Source organism: Rhincodon typus, chromosome 47, assembly GCF_021869965.1.
Source record: "Rhincodon typus isolate 14 chromosome 47, sRhiTyp1.1, whole genome shotgun sequence".
In the NCBI taxonomy this organism is placed as follows: domain Eukaryota; kingdom Metazoa; phylum Chordata; class Chondrichthyes; order Orectolobiformes; family Rhincodontidae; genus Rhincodon; species Rhincodon typus.
Window position 1 is genome coordinate 2,702,336 of NC_063378.1, and position 19,375 is coordinate 2,721,710.

Below are 19,375 nucleotides of genomic sequence, written 5' to 3' on the forward strand. Positions count from 1 at the left end.
TCCACACTCCCCTCCAGCCCCACCACACCCAGCACTTTACCCTGCAACCGCAGGAAGTGCTACACATGCCCCTACACATGCCCCTCCCCCGTCATCCCCATCCCAGGCCCCAAGAAGACTTTCCACATCAAGCAGAAGTTCACCTGCACATCTGCTAATGTGGTATACTGCATCCGCTGTTCCCATTGTGGCCTCCTCTACATCGGGGAAACCAAGCGGAGGCTTGGGGACCGCTTTGCAGAACACCTATGCTCGGTTCGCACTAAACAACTGCACCTCCCAGTCGCGAACCATTTCAACTCCCCCTCCCATTCCTCAGACGACATGTCCATCCTGGGCCTCCTGCAGTGCCACAACCATGCCACCCGAAGGTTGCAGGAACAGCAACTCATATTCCGCTTGGGAACCCTGCAGCCCAATGGTATCAATGTGGATTTCACAAGCTTCAAAATCTCCCCTCCCCCACCGCATCCTAAAACCAGCCCAGCTCATCCCTGCCTCCCTAACCTGTCCTACCTTCCACCTATCCCCTCCTTCCACTTCAAGCCCCACCCCCATCTCCTACCTACTAACCTCATCCCGCCCCCTTGACCTGTCCGTCCTCCCTGGACTGACCTATCTCCTCCCTACATCCCCACCTACACTCACCTTTACTGGCTCCATCCCCGCCTCTTTGACCTGTCTGTCTCCTCTCCACCTATCTTCTCCTCTATCCATCTTCTATCTGCCTCCCCCTCTCTCCCTATTTATTTCAGAACCCCCTTCCCCTTCCCCATTTCTGAAGAAGGGTCTAGGCCCGAAATGTTAGCTTTCCTGCTCCTGTGATGCTGCTTGGCCTGCTGTGTTCATCCAGCTCTACACCTTGTTATCTCAGCAGATAACAGTACACTGCAGCCTGCTCACAAGGGCAGGAATCATACAGCAGGCCCCAGTATGTTTTGCACTTACGCCAAGAGTAGAATCATGCAGCAGACACCAGATCCCACCAGACCAGATGCCAGTACATTACACACTATACCTGAGGACAGAAATGATCCAGCAATACCCATGACACCTGATTAGTATTCCTCGAGCTGATCCCAGTACATTACACACTGAATAACTGACCAGGCACGACACATTAGATCCCATGACATTACACACAATGCATCGGAACAGGAATTATTTAGCAGATTCTCATACATTGTACACTGTAAAGCAGAACAGGAATTGTACACCACATATCAGGCCACCACTGTGTTCACTAGGGAAGGAATCATACAGCAGATCCCAACGTGTTACACACTATACACTAAAACACGAATCATGCAACATATCCCAGTACAATGGTCATTAAACATCAGAACAAATGTCATGCACAGAATGCAGTACAATACACACTTAGACCAGCACAGGAATCACACTGTAGCTCCCAATAGATTACACACTGCCCATCTGGTTAGGAATCACACAGCAGATCCCAGCACATTATACAATATGTAACAGAACAGCAATCATACAGCAGATCCCAGCAAATAATACAACATGCACAAGAATAGGAATCATGCATCAGATCCCATTACGTTAAACATTATTTACCAGAACGGGAATGGTGCAGCAGACCCGAGGTGGTTACACGTGACGCACCACAAGCTGTACACCAGGGCAGGAATCGTATAGCAGGTCTCAGTGTATTTCACACTCTACAACAAATCAGGATACATATAGCAGACATCAGTACATTACAAATGTATACCAGGAAAAGGATTCATACAGCAGGTCTCAGGATGTTACACAATAAACACAAGAACAGGCTTCTTAAAGCACATACCAGTACATTTCAAAATATGCACTAGGACAGGAATAATACAGCAGATTTCAGTAGATTACACACTGTGCACCACAACAATACCAAAGACCAGATCTCAATAGGTTAGACGCTATATATCAGTACTGGAAAAACACAGCAGATTGCAGTATCCCTCAGAGTATACACCAATACAGGAATCAATCGGCAAATCCCAGAACCTTACTCTATTCACCAGTATAGAAATCAAATAGCAGATCCCAGTAGAGCTCTCACTTTACATCGGAACAGGAGTCATACAGCACTTCCCATATTGTTACACACTTTACACCAAGAAAGTAATCATTCAGCCGATCTGTGTACATTACACTTTATACACTAGGACAGAAATTCTACAGCAGTCTGTAGTACATTACACACTCTACACCAGAACAGGAATCATACAGTACATTATTCACTGAACATCCATATGGGAATCAGACAGCAGATCCCCATAGATTACGCAATGTTCAGCAGAACAGAAATCATCATAAGATCTCAGTAAACGATACAACATACACCAAAATAGAAATCATGGAGTAGATCCTATTATGTTACACATTATGTACCAGAATCTTATACTATACCCAAGGTAGTTACAAACTAGATGCCAGATCAGGATTCATTCAGCAGGCTCTAGTACATCACAAAATATATAGCAGGACAGGAATAATAGACCAGATGCCAGGACATTGCACACTGTACTACAGAACAGAAATAATCCAGCATATCCGAGTACATCACACTCTAAGCACGAGGTTAGCAATCATATAGCAGTCCCGAGTACATTACACAATATATACCACATCAGGAATCATACAGCAGATATCAGTACATTAATCACCACACACCAGGACAGCAATTGTAGACCAGATGCCAATATCTTAGACATATACTTCAGAACATGACAGAGGGACAGGCAGGACTTGCAACTTAATGTACTGACATATAGATGCTCAAGGAAGGATAGAAAGTGAAGGAAGAGAGGAGGGGTAGTAATGTTTTTGGTTAAGGATGACACTATGACTGTACTTAGGGAGGAAATTCCAGGGAGATCATCCAGTGAAGTTATATGTGTGAAACTGAGAAATACGGAAAAGATGATCACCTTGTCCCCCAACAGTCATCAGGAAATTGAGAAGCAAATATGTAAGGATGTCTCAGATATCTGTAAGAATAATAAGATTCTAATGGTAGGGGAATTTAACTTTCCAAACACAGACTGGGACTGTCACCGTGTTAAAGGCTTGAATGGGAGAAATTTCTTAAATGTGTACAAGAAAACTTTCTTATTCGATATGTGAGTGTACCTACTAGAGAAGGACCAATATTCCTGTTGGGCAGTAAGATAGGGCAAGTGACTGAGGAGTCAGTGAGGGAGCATTTTGGAACAAGTGATGATAGTTCTATTTGTTTTGAAATAGCCATGGAAAAGGATAGAATTGATCAAAAAGTTAATGTTCTAAATTGGAGTAAGGCCAATTTTAACACTATGGGACTGGAACTTTCAAAAGTGGATTGGGAGAGGATATTCACAGATAAGTGGACTGCTGGGAGATGGGTGTCCATCAAAAATGAGATAACAAGAGTTCATAGACAGTATGTCCCTGCTAGTGTGAAAGGCAAAGCTGGTAGGTGTAGGGAATGCTGGATAACTAGAAAAGTTGAGGCTCTGGTCAAAAAAAAAGGAGGCATATGTCAGGTATACAGAACAGGGATTAAGTGAATCACTAGAAGAGTATATTCAAGAGGGAAATCAGAAGGACAAAAAAGGGATGTGAAATAGCTTTGACAAATAGAGTTAAGGAGAATCCAAAGAGATTCCATTCGTACATTAAGGGCAAAAGAGTAACCAGGGAGAGAATAGGGTCCTTTAAAGATCAAAGTGGCCATCTATGTGTGGAACCACAAGAGACGGATGAGATACTAAACAAATATTTTGTGTCAAAGGGACATGGAAGCTAAGGAACTTGGGGAAATAAATAATGATGCCTTGAATAGAGTTCATAATACAGAAGAGAAGGTTTTGGAGGTCTTAAACACATAAAGGTAAATAAATCCCCAGAACCTGATCAGATGTTTCCCAGAACGTTGTGGAAAGTCAGGGTTTGAGATATAGGCAGAAGCTCAATCACTGGGGCTTTTTCTCCCGGATGGTCGGAGAACGAGGGGTGACCTTATAGAAGTTTATAAAATCATGAGGGGCTTGGACAGGGTGAACAGTCAAGATCTTTTTCCTAGGGTGAGGGATTCCAAAACTAGAGGGCATAGGTTTAAGGTGAGAGGAAAGATTTAAAAATGTTAACTCTTTCACACAGTGGGTGATGCATGCATGGAATGAGCTGCCAGAGGAAGTGGTGGAGGCAGTTACAATTAAAACATTTGAAAGGCATCTGGATGGGTCAATGAATAGAAAAGATTTAGAGGGATCTGACACAAATTGCTGGCAAATGGGACTCGATCAAAATGGGATATCTGGTCTCACAGACGCTTTAGACTGAAGGGTCTGTTTCTGTGCTATCTGACTCTATAATGTTATAATAGGAAGTTTATAGCTAATCTGAGTACATTGCATTGTATGCACTAGAACAGAAACTATACAGCAGACCCCAATACATTACACACTGTGTACCATAACATGAATCACACAGCAGATCCCAGTACATTTCACATGAAACACCAGGATAGGAATCAAACTGTAGATGTCAGTACAGTGCTCATGATAACAGAACAGGAATTATGTGGCAGTTCCCAGTACATTACTCATCAAACATCAGAACAGGATCCATACACATTGCATGTGGACGCAATAAGAGACATTATGCACCAGAACTCAGGACAATACAGTCTGTACTCCGAAACATGAATCTTACAGCAGCACATTACACTCTATACACCAGGACAGGATTCATGCAGCAGTCCCAAGCATGTTACACACTCTAGACGAGAACAGGAAGCATACAGTAGTTCCCATTACATTGCACACTCTGCACCAGAGCAGGAATCTTACAGAAGATCCCAATACATAGCATACTGTACACCAGAACAGGAATGATACAGCTGCTCCAGTATATACATGATGACTGCATACATTGACAGCAATCCTACAGCAGATCTGAATACAATACTCACATCCCACCTGGAGAGGAATCAATGCAAATCCCAGTATGTTATATGATATGCAGCAGAACAGGAATCAAAGAGCAGATCACAGTACATTTTACTACATAACCAAATAGGAATCATGCAGCATCCTCCCCAACATGTTGCACACTATACACCAGGTCAGAAATCATGCAGCAGATCCCAGTACCTTGAACAATATGTACTAGGACATGAATTGTACGAAAGATCTCAGTGCATCTAGCACTAAACATCAGAACAATAATCGGGGAGCAGACCCCAGTATATTATTCACTATACAAAAGAACAGGAATCAGAGAGCAGATCACAGTACATCACATACTATACACCAGGAGATGAAAAATCCAGCACTGCCCAGTACATCACACACAATACACCAAACCAGAAATTTTAAAGCAGATCACAGTACATTATGTGTAACGAGGCAAACCAGCTGGTCTTCATAGAATATGAGTTCCCTGATTGGGGCTGTTAATCTGGTCTAATCAGGGACCCATGACTGACTGGTGAAAAGGGTGTGTGGTAAAGATACTGACACTCTGGTGCCTGATTCTCTATAAGACAACACTAGGACCATTCATGTGCAAGTAAACGATGATTGGATGATAAATATACAGGCCTCTGCGGAGTATTTTGTTTCTCATTTTACATCAATATTTGAATCATACAATATATTCCAGGACATTTTTCACTGTATACCAGGACCAAGTGTCATATAGCAGATTCCAGTACATTAAATGCTATACACCAGAATACTAATCATACAGCACATCCCAATATATAAGTCACTATACAAGAGAACAGGAATCACACAGCATATCCAAAAACATTACTTCTGATAACAAAACAGGAATCATATGGCAGATCACAATACGTTACTCATTAAACACCAGAACAGAAATCAGACAGCAAATCCCAGCACATGACACATTGCACACTAGAATAGAATCTTACAGCACATTGCTGTACATTACTCAATGTAGGCCAGAACACGAATCATGCAGCAGTTACCAGTACATTACACACTAAACATTAGAACAGGAATCATACAGCACATTCCAGTACATTACCCACTGTACAATACATCAGACTACAGTACGTCACATACTATACACCAGGACATAAATCACACAGCTGATCCCGGTACGATACACACTGTACAACTATACAGGAACCATATAGCAGTTCCCAATACATTACACTTTATACTAAAGGACAGGAAGCATACAGCAGGCCACTGTACATTACACAATACATACCAGCACAGCAACCATAGACCAGACTACACACTATACTCTACAACAGAGGGTGCTGCTGAGAAGCGACTGAGGAGGATTCTGGGAAGAATCGGCTCAGTTACCAACAGCTATATTGAGTACATAGAACATAGAACATAGAACATAGAACATTACAGCGCAGTACAGGCCCTTCGGTCCTCGATGTTGCGCCGACCTGTGAAACCAATCTGAAGCCCATCTAACCTAAACTATTCCATTATCATCCATATGTTTATCCAATGACCATTTAAATGCCCTTAAAGTGGGCGAGTCTACTACTTTTGCAGGCAGGGCATTCCACGCCCTTACTACTCTCTGAGTAAAGAACCTACCTCTGACATCTCTCCTGTATCTATCACCCCTCAATTTAAAGCTATAAAGTAGGGTTGCTTGGCAGTTGAGGTTGTTGACTTGTTTGCCGAGCTGGCTTGTTCTCGTTCAGGATATAGCTTTAATGTTGCTTGAAATTCTTGGCAAATTGTTTCACATTTAATGATCGTGGATTTTATAGTTTGAAGAATTCATTTTGAAACCACTTGGCTATACCTTTGGAGCAGAGAATATTAGGTTGGACCTGCTAGATGACATCATCACTGGAGCCTCTGATGGAGCAATGTTATTCTAATCTGCTTGGAATTTATATTGTCTGGTCCGTTATGGTGAGTAGTGTCATTTCCGGTTTTGATCTGTGTGGGTTTGTATACGGGGTCCAATTCTATATGTTTGTTGATTGCATTATGGGTGGAGAACCCGTAATGCAATCAACAAACGTATAGAATTGGACCCCGTATATGCTTTGTCCTGGTTCAACTTGGATTAACTATCTGCATGCTCATTAGTCATGCTTGTTATGGACCAGACCGAACCCTCTCAAAATGTTTTAAGAAGATAGCTTAGACTCCAACTTTTTCTTTCTTTAAAGGTAAGTGTAAGGTGTTGTGTTCAAGTCTCAATTTGGTTATTCAAACTGCTTGACTTTAATCAAAACACACTTTATTTTTACACTGCAGTTAAAATACAGACACAATAAAACAAAAGAAAAGTTGCTTAACTATAACTCTATCAAAATGCTGAACAAACTAGCATTCATATATTAACTACTATTTACTAACAGTTCCAATATAGTAACATTCCATAAATGCACCATTGACAACGGCAAACTCAGCTGCTTTCAGCTGTAACAGAGAGTAATAAAAACTTCCACATCCAGATTCAAGGCACCAACAACTGCTGAAAGCAAAAACTAAACATCCTGATTCCGTGGGAGGCTGCTTCTATTCTTCCAACTTATAAAAAAAAACCAAGGCCTCACAAGTTGCTTATAGGCTTTGAACAGACCACTTGGTACCTGTGTCTTAACCATTCTTCAAAAAAAAAGCAGGTCAAAATACACCTCTTAAACCATTGTTTTGTTACATGCCCTTCACAGATTTTATATCTTCTTTCCAACAATGCATTGTGTAATTTTGAGAGAATGGAAGGGAAAACTGTGTGTATCAGTCTTCCAAGGATGAGTTCTGCCAGCATGAGCAAATTGTTCTCTAAGGATATAGCTTTAATGTTGCTTGAAATTCTTGGCAAATTGTTTCACATTCAATGATCATGGATTTTATGGTTTGAAGAATTCATTTTGAAACCACTTAGCTATACCTTTGGAGCAGAGAATATTAGGTTGGGCCTGATAGAGCTGTTCAGGATTATGAGGGGCATGAGCATGGTGACTAAAAAGCAGCTGCTCCCCTTAGGGGAAGCATCAAGTGCAAGGGGGCACACTTTTCAAGTGAAAGGCAGGAAGTTTAGACGGGATTTGAGAAAAGCATTTTTCCTTGAAAATTTGTTGGTAGCGGAGTGAAAAGTAAGGCATTGGTTCGAGAGGCTTTGGTGAGCAGTGACACAACAAAAAGTACTGGTAAACTTAGATAAAGTCCCTTTAACATTCTTCTTTAGTCTTAGAACATTTGAGATGGAAGTCAGGGCACTGGCATGCTCCTCCTGCAGGATGTGGGAACTCAGGGAAATTTCCATCATCCCTGATGACTACACCTGTGGGATTTGCACCCATCTGCAGCTCCTAGGAGCAGGAGCTGGAGCAGGATGCAGTCAGGATCATCTGAAATGCTGAGTGCATCATAGATAAGAGTTTTAGTGAGGTGGTCACAACTAAGGTGCAGGCAGAGAGTAGCTGGGTGGCCACCAGGAAAGGCAAAGGGAGTAGGCAGAGATTGCAGGAATCCCCTGTGGCCATTCCCCTCAAAAACAAGTATACCGTTTTGGATACTGTTGGGGGATGACCAAGCAACAGTAGCCACATCTGTGGCACTACGACTGGCTCTGGGACACAGCGGGAACACGTAAAGGTAAACAGGACTTTAGTGATAGGAGACTTGATATTTAGGGGGACAGACAGGAGATTCTGTGGCCGCAGATTGGAATCCAGGGTGGTGTGTTGCTTCCCGGGTGCCAAGGTTCAGGATGTCTCAGAGTGGCTGCAGAATACTCTCAAAGGGGAGCATGAACAGCCAGAAGTCATTGTGCATGTTAGCATAAATGACATAGGTAGGAATAAGTATGAGGTACGGCGGAGTGATAATAGAGAGCAAGGTAAATGTTAAAAACCAGGACCCTGATGGTGGTCATCTCTGGATTACTTCCAGTGCCACATGGTAGTGAAACAGGAGGATATATCAGATGAATGCATAGCTAAAGAATTGGTGCAAGCGCAGGGATTCAGATTCCTGGATCTTGGGATCTTTTCTGGGGCAGAGCTGATCTGTTCAAGAAGGGCGGGTTACACGTGAAGTGAAGGGGAACCAATACCTTGGTGGGCAGATTTGAGAGTGCTGCAAGGTAGGGTTTAAATTAGATTGGCAGGGTGGGGGTGGTGGTGGTGGGATCTTCAACAGCAGTGAGGCAAGTGTGAGGCTGGAAGGAGATGTAATAATCAGAAATAGTAAGTTGAAGTGACAGGTAAGGCTGGAACTGGACGGGGAGCGAGGAATGGCTGTTGGATTAAATTGCATCTATTTCAATGCAAAAGGGCTCACAGGCTGATGAACTCAGGGCATGGATAGGTACATGGGGCTGGGATATCACAGCCATTACAGAAACATGGCTAAGGGAGGGTCAGAACTGGCAGCTTAATGTGTCAGGATACTGGTGCTTTAGGCAGGACAGAGATGTCCGAAAGAGGGGAGCAGCAGTTGCATTTTTGATTAAGGGAGTTATCACAGCAGTAGTCAGAGATGAAATAACAGAGGGATCATGCAGTGAGGCTTTTGTGACATTATCAGGGTTGAGCTATATTCCCCCAAATAGTCAACAGGAATTAGAGGAAAAAATATGCAGAGAGATTGTAGTGACTTGCAGGAGAAATAGGTTTGTCATAGTGGAAGATTTTAACTTTCCTAACATTTACTGGGACTACCATAGTGTTAAAGGGTTAGATCGGGTGGAATTTGTTAGATGTATTCAAGAAAATTTCACCAAGCAGTATATAAAGGTTCCTAATCCAGAAGGGTCAAAACCCGCCCTACTCGTGGGAAAAAGGGCCGGACAGCTGACTGAGGTGACAGTGGGGGAGCACGTGGGGACCAATGACCATAGTTCTATTAATTTTAAAATAGTCATGGAGAAGGACAAAACTGATCCACAGATTCAAATTCTAAATTGGGGCAAGGCAAATTTTGATGGAATCAGACAGGAACTTGCAGGGGTTGATTACAGTAAGCAAAGGGATCTCTGGGAAGTGGGAGGCCTTTAAAAGTGTGATAGCTAGAGTTCAAGGTCTATATGTTCCTATGAGGGTAAAGGGCAAGATTGCCAGGAGTAGAGAACCCTGGATGATAAGAGATTTCGAGGCTTTGACCAGAAAAAAAGGAGGCATGGCTCAGGAACAGGCAGCTGGGGTCAAGGGAATCCCTGGAAGTATATAGGGGATACATGAGTTTACTGAAGAAGGACATTAGGGGGGTAAAAAGGGGGAAGGGGATAGTTTTGGATGAGAAAATTAGGGTGAATACAAAGAGGTTCTTTAAGTATATTAAAGGAGAAATAATAACTAGAGAGAAAGAATAGGACCCCTCAAAGACCAAAGTGGACATGCGTGTGTGCAACCACAGGAGATGGCTGACGTCCTCAATGAATATTTCTCCTCTGTGTTTACCATGAAGGAAGACATGAACATTTGGCAATTTGGGGAAGATAATGGTGATATCTTGGGGACAGTAGAGGAGGTGTTGGAAGTATTAGAATGTATGAAGGTGGATAAATCTCCTGGTCCTGATCACATATATCCAAGAACCCTGCAAGAGACTGGAGAAGAAATTGCAGGGCCCTGGCTGATATATTTGCATCATCATTAGCTATGGGTGAGGTCCCAGAAGACTGGAGGGTTTCTAATGTTGCATCCTTATTCAAGAAGGGCTACAAAGAAAAGCCTGGGAATTATCGACCAGTAAGCTTACTGTCTATGGTAGGTAAGTTACTTGAGAATTTTAATTTTTTGAGGGATAAGATATACATGCATTTAGAAAGACAGTGTTTGATTAGGAATGGTCAGCATAGCTTCGTGCTTGGGAGATCATGCCTCACAAATTTGTTAGAGTTCTTTGATGAAGTCATCAGGAAGGTTGATGAGGGCAGGGCGGTGATGTAGTCTATATGGATTTCAGTAAGGCCTTTGATAAGGTTCCACATGGTAGGCTGCTCTGGAATGTTAGATCGCATGGATCCAGGGTGAGTTGGCAAATTGGATACACAATTGTCTTGCTGGTAGGAAGCAGGGAGTAATAGTGGAATATTGCTTGTTGGACTGGAGGTCTGTGACTAGTGATGTGCCTCAGCGGTTATTGCTGAGCCCATTGTTATCTATATCAATGATTTAGATGAGAATGTAGAAGGCGTAGTTAGTAAGTTTGTGGCTGACACTATAATAGGTGGTATTGTGGACAGTGAGGAAGGTTATCAGAAATTGCAGTAGGATCTGGATCAGCTGGTGAAATGGGCCAAGAAGTGGCAAATGAAGTTTAATATAGATGAGTGTGAAGTGTTGCATTTTGGAAAGTCAAATCAGGGTAGGAGTTTCATGATGAATGGTAGGAGTTTAGAAGAACAGAAGGACCTTGGAGTTCAGGTGCATGGTTCTCTGAAAGTGAAACCATAGGCAGACAGGGCAGTAAAGAAGGCTTTTGGCACACTGGCCTTCATCAGTCAGGGCACTGAGCACAGAAGTTGGGAAGTTATGTTGAAGTTGTACATGATGTTGCTGAGGCCGCACTTCAAGGATTGTGATTAGTTTTGGTCACCTTTCTACAGGAAGAATGTCATTAAACTGTAAAGAGTGCAAAAGAAATTTACAAGAATGTTGCTAGGACTCAAGGGACTGACTTATCGGAAGAGGTTGGACAAGCTAAAACTTTTTCTTTACAGCATAGGAAGCTGAGGAGGGGGGATCATATAGAAGTGTATAAGATCAGGAGAAGCATGGATATAGTGAATGCACTCAGTCTTTTTACCAGGGTTCGGGAATCTAGGACTATGGGGCATCAGTTTAAGGTAAGGGGGAAAGAATACACGGGAACCACAGGGGCAAATTTTTTACACAGGAGGTAGTACAGATATGGAATGAACTGTTAGCAGAGGTGGTTGAGGCAAGTACATTAACAACATTTAAAAGGCACTTGGGGAAATACACGGATAGGAAAGGTTTAGAAGGATATGGGCCAAGTGCAGGGAAATGGGGTTAGTGCAGATGGACATTTTTGTTGGCGTGGACCAGTTTTGCAAGGGCCTGTTTCTGTGCAGTAGGACTCTTTGACTCTATGATTCAGAGGTTGGCAGAGGACTGCCTAGCATGGTATTTGAGGCAGATAACCTCATAACCTTTAAAAAGCGTGTAGAAAGGCACGTGAAGTGTCATAACATTCAAGGCCCAGTGTGGGTAAGTGGGAATAGTGTGGGTAGTGGTCTATTTTTGACAGTGCAGATTCAATGGCCTGAAGGCAGTCTTGTGTACTGTACGATTGCATGACTGAGGGTAGGGAGGTGAAGACCATAATGTGTTACTCCATTCATTGCACATGTCTTGGAAGGGGTCAGCTGGGCACTGTTGTTTGGCTCAATGTCTTGAAATAAATAGAACATAATTAAAATAGCAATCAATTTGTCAACAATCATAGAACTCTAGGTATATTTGATTAATTGTAGAAAAGCAAATTTAGTGAAATATCAGTTAAGTATCAGAAACACAGTTGTGTACTTGGAAGTTCAAAATATCAGTTGAGATCTATCCATGGCTCAAAAGGAAACTTGTGTTGAAGGAATGTTCTCTTGATTTTTGATGTTGATAGTATTGTTGTGTTTCACAACAGTTGACAGGTTGATAGATGTCCTTATTAATACTGGGTCAATATATGGATTGATACATCACTTTCTTGGCTTGATCTTCATCCATGAAATCAACATGTATTTATAGAGCTTGTAGAATGAATGCTTATTTGCCTTTGCCGATTATATATTCTGAAATTGCTAGTTCATCCCTGAAGGACCAGATTAAATGCACTTATTCAAGGACCTGATGGATATATTCAGACCACCCTTTGATGCTGATGTTCATGAGTTATTACAGTTTGCTGAATCTACTGATCAAAATGTATGCAATCACTCTTGTGTTCTGGAAGATTTCGAGTTCAACTGACTTTATTTTTATCACGATGAGTCTTTAGAATATGAAGACCTGGCCTCATAATAAGTAGCCCATCAGTTTCAATGATAGAAAAAGATTCACTTATTTATCCTGTGGATCATGTTGACATTTAAGATACAAAATGCCAATACATGTGGTGTCAGATCCTGTTGCTTATCGTGTGTGGGTTGCACCATTTGGTGCTAGTTTGGTCAATGTTAACCCCAAGATGTTGATAAGGAGGAATTCAGTGATGGCTAATTTTAAAAAAAAAGTTTGGACGTGGTTAAATTGTTTTTTTTTAATTGGAGATAGGGTTTGCCTGACATTTGTGTGGTGTATGTGTTCTTGCCACTTTTCAGCCATGATTGGATACTGTCTAAGACTTATTGCATTTGGACAGGAGCTGCTTCAGTGCCTGAATGGTGCTGAACTTTGCACAATCATCAGTGAACATCCACATTTCTGGCCTTATAGTGGAGAAAATGTAGTTGATAAAGCAATTGGTGCTATTTGGACTTAGGACATGTCTATTGCTCAATAAAGTTACAATTGCTTATTTCACTCAATAGCTGGAGTTCTGACAGGATGTCGAAGGTGTGCAAATGAACAGTGAAATCTTTTTCTCCATCGTTGTTGTGCACTTTTGTGGTCTCGAAACCAATGCATGTAAACGTATCTGCAATAAGGTAATTTTTCCACGTTTTGATTTTCAGCTTCGTTCTTTTTCTGTTACCTGATTTGTTTGGAAGCTTTAATGGTCGCTGCATGTTGAAGGTTGTAGGTGTGTGTCTGTAGGTGGCGCTCAAATATTAAGAAGCAGGGTTAATATCACACTTTTCTTTCCTTTGTTCCAGTAGTATTCTTTCTTTTTATTATTTTAAGCAGGGGATGTCTTTTGAAACCATTGCTTTTTCAGAAGTATAGATCTGTCCTTGGGCTGTTGTAAACGGCCAATTGACAGAGGAATCAATGACGAGGAGACATAGTTTTAGGGGAAGAGTCAGAACATTTAGAGGAGATGTGGAGAAAAACTTTTTCACCCAGAAGGTGGTGGGAATCTGAAACTCACTTCCTTTAAGTTGGTGGAGGCAGAAACCCTCATAAAATTTAATAACCATTTGTATGTGCAATTGCGATGCCAAGATACAGAAGGCATTTCCCAAGTGCTAAAAATTGGGATTAGGTGATTGTATTTGATGGGACAGTTGCGATGAGCTGAAGGACATTTTCTCGGTGTTGTAGATTTCTATGACTGTATAGAAATGTATACGTTTTTCAACCATAAATTTCTGCCGCTGCATCTCTATTCTCCAGTTGTGCTTTTATGCCTTCATTATTTCCCTTCATTAGCTTATATTTGTTAAGAACAACACCCCCTTTCCAACTCATATCGTAATTGCTTCACCATGGGTGCCTGTAATTTTTTTTTTTGCTTGTCTTCTTTATGTTATTTGATTTAACTCATCTTGTGAAATTTCATCCCTTGACCTCAGTATTCAGACTGAAATGCCACTTGCCCAGTTATGCTGTTCGCTTAAAGACCAGTCGCAACATAATTGGCCTGTAAATCTTCCCACCATTTCAGATACAACTCTCCCCAGCACTACAGCGGCCTCGAACCCAGTTCTCTCTCAGCTCTCGCTGAGACAAGTAGTGTTTTTTTTTCCTGATCTTATTTACCCTATTTAGCTTGCGCGTGTCTCAGATAATTATTGAGGTTTTGCTTTATAATTTCGTGCCTATATCCTCATAGTGACTATGCAAAATCTCTTTCTTCATTCACTTCAGTTCACATTCATCGAATTAATTCCATCATTTAATACACAAATAATAATCGAACACTTCAATTCATTTCACCCACACATCTCCCTTCATACATTTAAAATCATATGTTGGTCAACTTCAGCTTTAAACACATGTAAGACAGAAATTCCACATCTCTGTAGGGTAGAGAATTCCAAAGATTCACCACTCTCTAATTAAAACAAAATGTCATCACTGCAGTGCTTTCTTCCACACCATATCTTCCATACTTGGGTAGCCTTCTAATGAAAACAAAACGTTCCTGAAATCTCCTCAAACAAAGCACACATTTCCTAAAATGTTATACCCAGAATGAAAGGTCTTAAATCGACCTCTGCAAGGTTTCCAAAGAAAATAAATGCGCTGTTTTGTACTTCACGATGTCAAATTGCAATTATAATGTATGTGTAACAAAGTACAATGCATCAATGTACTTCAGAGTTTTGTTACGAAGCAAATATTGGTCAGTAAAATGCTGTTCATATAGCAATGTCACACTTAATGACGATAAACTTAGTCAAAGGTGAGTAGGTCAGTGGTGAGTAGTTTGGGATTAAATTAAAGTCGAGGATTTAAAAGAAAATAAAACAAAAATTGAGAATCTTGGGTCGAAGCATCTTTAGAAATTCGTCATTGGAAGTTAATGTCTTTGGCCAGACCAAGATTTATTGTTCGTTCTAATGGCCCTTGAATAGAAAGACAATTTTACAGGGAGTTTAAGAACGAACCATCTTGTGTAGATTTGAAGTTCCATGCAGTCCTGACCAGGTAAGAATGGCACGTTTACTTCCTTAAAGGACATTCATGAACTACTTGAGCTTTTACATTCATGTATGGCTGTTTCATGATCTTGCTGAGAATAGCTTTCACGACCAGATTTTTCAATGAAGTTTAAATTTCAGAAGCCACGTTGTCGGTAATTTAAACTAAGTCCCCAAAACATTCGTCTTGGGCCTCTGGATTAGAAAACCAGTAATGTTACAGGAAGACACATGCACCAACGATGGAACAATTTAAGTTAGGCTTGCTAAACAGGCTGAAATTAAACGAACCAGATATCTTGGAGGCTTTTTAGATACAGGGAGGTCACAGAACTAGGGAGGCACTTGAAAGAAAAACCTTAAATGACGTCAAAATCGGGCCTCCCTTAGACGGACGGATGTTGGTCACGAAGATGCTAGAATAATAAAGGTACGGGTGGTCTGTAGTGTTTTCCATTGGGTTGAAACACGTTATTCGGTGCAAGGGTGGAGGTCAGAACAATATCCATCAGCACACGCAAGAAGCGACTGGCACACTCAGTGAAATCAGGTTACATTGTTTATTTCAAATTGAGCGGTTACAGACAATTTCAGCACATCCATTTAGCACTTTGCTCAGTTGAGTGGAAATTACTGGGATCAGTTGTAATCACAGGTTAACATCACACAAGCGTAAATCCTATCAAAACACAGAAAATAACTATCACTGATTCTGGAAGCGAACCCAGACACACAAAAAGAGAAAAAGAAATGGAGTAAAATAAAGACCTACAAGAGAAATTAAACACCGGATAGATAATACTTGGGATCTCCCTCTCTTTATATATATGTCTAGCTGCTTGTAGTAATTTCATTCCATCTATCTACTAATTCATCCATCTGTCTTTCTTTCCCTTTATCGATTAATGTAAGTATGTAAGCCAGGCAGGTCAAGAGAGAAAGGTTGTGTCTACAACGGGGCACTAAGCCAAAAAGTGAAGGGGATATTTGGAGGGAGAGAAGAAAGGAAGAGAGAGAAAAATGTTAAGGGAGACTGAAGTTGAAGAGCAAGGTCAGAGAGAGGAAGAATAAGAGTGAGAAATGTTGACAGGTAAATACGGATAAATGGTGACTGAAAAAAAATGAAAAAAAAAATAGAGAAACCTTTACTTTCCGTATGAAAATGAAGAGTGGACAAGCGAGTGTAAGCACATGAAAGAATGGTACTGGGAAATAATAACGTGCAACTGTGAAATGGCAAAAGGGATGAACACACTGCATCAGTAGTCACTAATATTACTGAAAAAGTATTAATTAATCAAAGGAGAGAAAAGTGGAAGGATATATCACAAAAAAGTACGAAGGAAAGCAATGGGGCGAAAGGCGTTTGAAGTGTTGTCCTTCATCTGAGGAGGATGTCAAAGGAAGTAGCTATATAGATAATGGATACTGTGGTAATATATAACGTAATAGCTGAGTTTTTTCTCCCTCCATGATTAAATAAGGGTATTACGTTGGCAGTTTTCTAATTCAGTGGAACTTCTCCAGGATCTAAGGATTCAAGGAAGAATGCTGTCATAATCTCTCTAGGTACTTCCCATAACGTCCTAAAATGAAAGCCATTCCTTCTAACGCCTTCAGCCTTGTTCATTTCGTTCGTACATTTTTTTTCTGCAATGACAAATCCTTGCATTTTTCTCTCTTATGATTATTTAGTACTTTTAGAATGCTATTAGTGTCTTCTGCAATGACGATTGATGCAATGTATTTGTCTCTTCGGCGATTTTACAGTTCCATATTATTACTTTCCAGCCTCATTCTCTGAGGAGCTTACGTTCACCCAAAAGAAAACATGGGAGGGAGGACAAATGGCGAAGACACTATAAAGGGTATGCAGAGGCATATAGACATGTTGAGTTCGTTGGTTAAAATGTTGGCAGTTGGAATGCAATGTAGGGAAGTGTGAGGCTACAGGAGGAATAGAGGACCTGAGCATAACTTAAAAGGATAAAGTAAAACTACATAAAACTGCAGCACAGAGGAAATTGTGGGTCCTAGTGCATAAATCACAAATATACCAGCATACTAGTTCAGAAGGGCAAAGGAAAGACTACAAATATCGGAATTTATTTCAACGAAAATGGAGCATGAAAATAGGGGAAGTCTTATTAAATCGATAAAAGACACGAGTTAATTCACGGTTGAAATGTTATGAACAGTTTTGATCCTGTTACGTAACGAAATATAAATTGTCATTGGAGCTAGCTCACTAGGTTGACCCTGAACTCATTGCATTTTAGACGAATACGAGGCAACCTTATTGAAATACATATTGGTCTTAAGGGACTTGACAAAATAGATCCTGAAAGGATTTTTTTTTCATTTTGGTGAGTATAGGATCAGACGGGATAGCCTGAGAACAAGGAGTCACTGGCCAGGTTAGGGATGAGGAGTCCCGTCGCCTGTTAATGGATAACAAATCAGTGGACGACATTACTGCAGAATATTGTTGAGTCTGCGTCCTTATTATATTAAGGGCTGAGATGGACAGTTATTTTTAACCAGTAAAGGAGTCAAGGAGTGCTGGGAAAGACAGGAAAGTGGATTCAAGATGATCAGATCAGTCATAATTTCATAGAAAAACTAGGCAGACTAGATGGCTCACACTTAATGGCGAAAGATCCAGAGAATTTGAGACCAGGGACCAACATTTTGTAAGGGAGGATAAGGTGAAACTTAGAGAAGCTGGGCGAGAGGCAGATACACAAAGAGTTTGATAGAGACCTAAAAATATCAGGGAAATTAATGGCGACAAGTGTGTAAATACCGATTCTACACAATGACCAAAGTAGCGTGCTTAAACGAGCCGACCCAAAGCCTGAAGATAGGAAAAATCCGCCCAGTGAGGATGGTTTTAAAAGTATACAGGTGGGAGGAATCTTCTGGGTTGTAGAAAGACACACGCCCTTCTTCGTAGTTTAGATAGATACCCACTTTGCTCAGCTGGACAAGGACGATGAAGCTACCCAGATTACGCACTTGCTGGCCTCGAGGCTGGAAATTCCACAGCATTACAGTCCAGTAGCCTTCCTGAGATGGGGGTCTCTTCCACTGGCCCAGCGTCACGTGTTGTCTGGCCAGGCCCACACTCCACACCGTGTTGGGGCTCACAGACACGATCCAGTACTTGCGCCCACTCGTGTACCCTTCCTTCCCCCACACAGACCAAGTATCAGAGTATTTCTTCCAGAGGTGCGGGCCGCCCTGCGGAGCAGAGCGGTCCCAGCGGACGCTGGACTTATCCTTTGACAAGCTGAATCGGGGGTCGGCCGTGTATTCGTCCAGCAAGACGTTCACTGTCGAGACAAAACAAAAGGCGGAGACGCCAGGATTAGTGTCCTTTCCGCCAAAAGCCCTTCAGAATCTATTGAATAAAATGTTGTAAAGGCCAAATCACCTCAATGAACTCAATGCCAGAAGGAGTGGTACAGGCAGAAACTCTTATTAAATTTAAGAAGTATTTCAATGTACTATCAAGAAATAGACGTCTATGGGTCAAGTGCAGGAAAATGAGATGAGAATAGTGAGGAAGTGTCCCGACACGAAACGTCAATTTTCCTGGTCCTCTGATGCTGCCTGGCCTGCTGTGTTCCTCCAGCTCCACACTGTGTTATCTTAGAATAGCGAGGAGTTGTTTTTGTTTTGCGCAAACACGATAGGCCGAAGGTCCTTTTTCTGTGCTGTGTGTCTCTCCGTCACTCTAATATTTCAGGGCACAGCATTTTTATATTTACATTGCACCTTTTTTGTGAAAGCATACTTCCCAATATCACCCATAAGAGATCGAATTCTAATTCCAATTGTGTCTGGATTCGCCTACTCACTTTAATGAATCATTTTT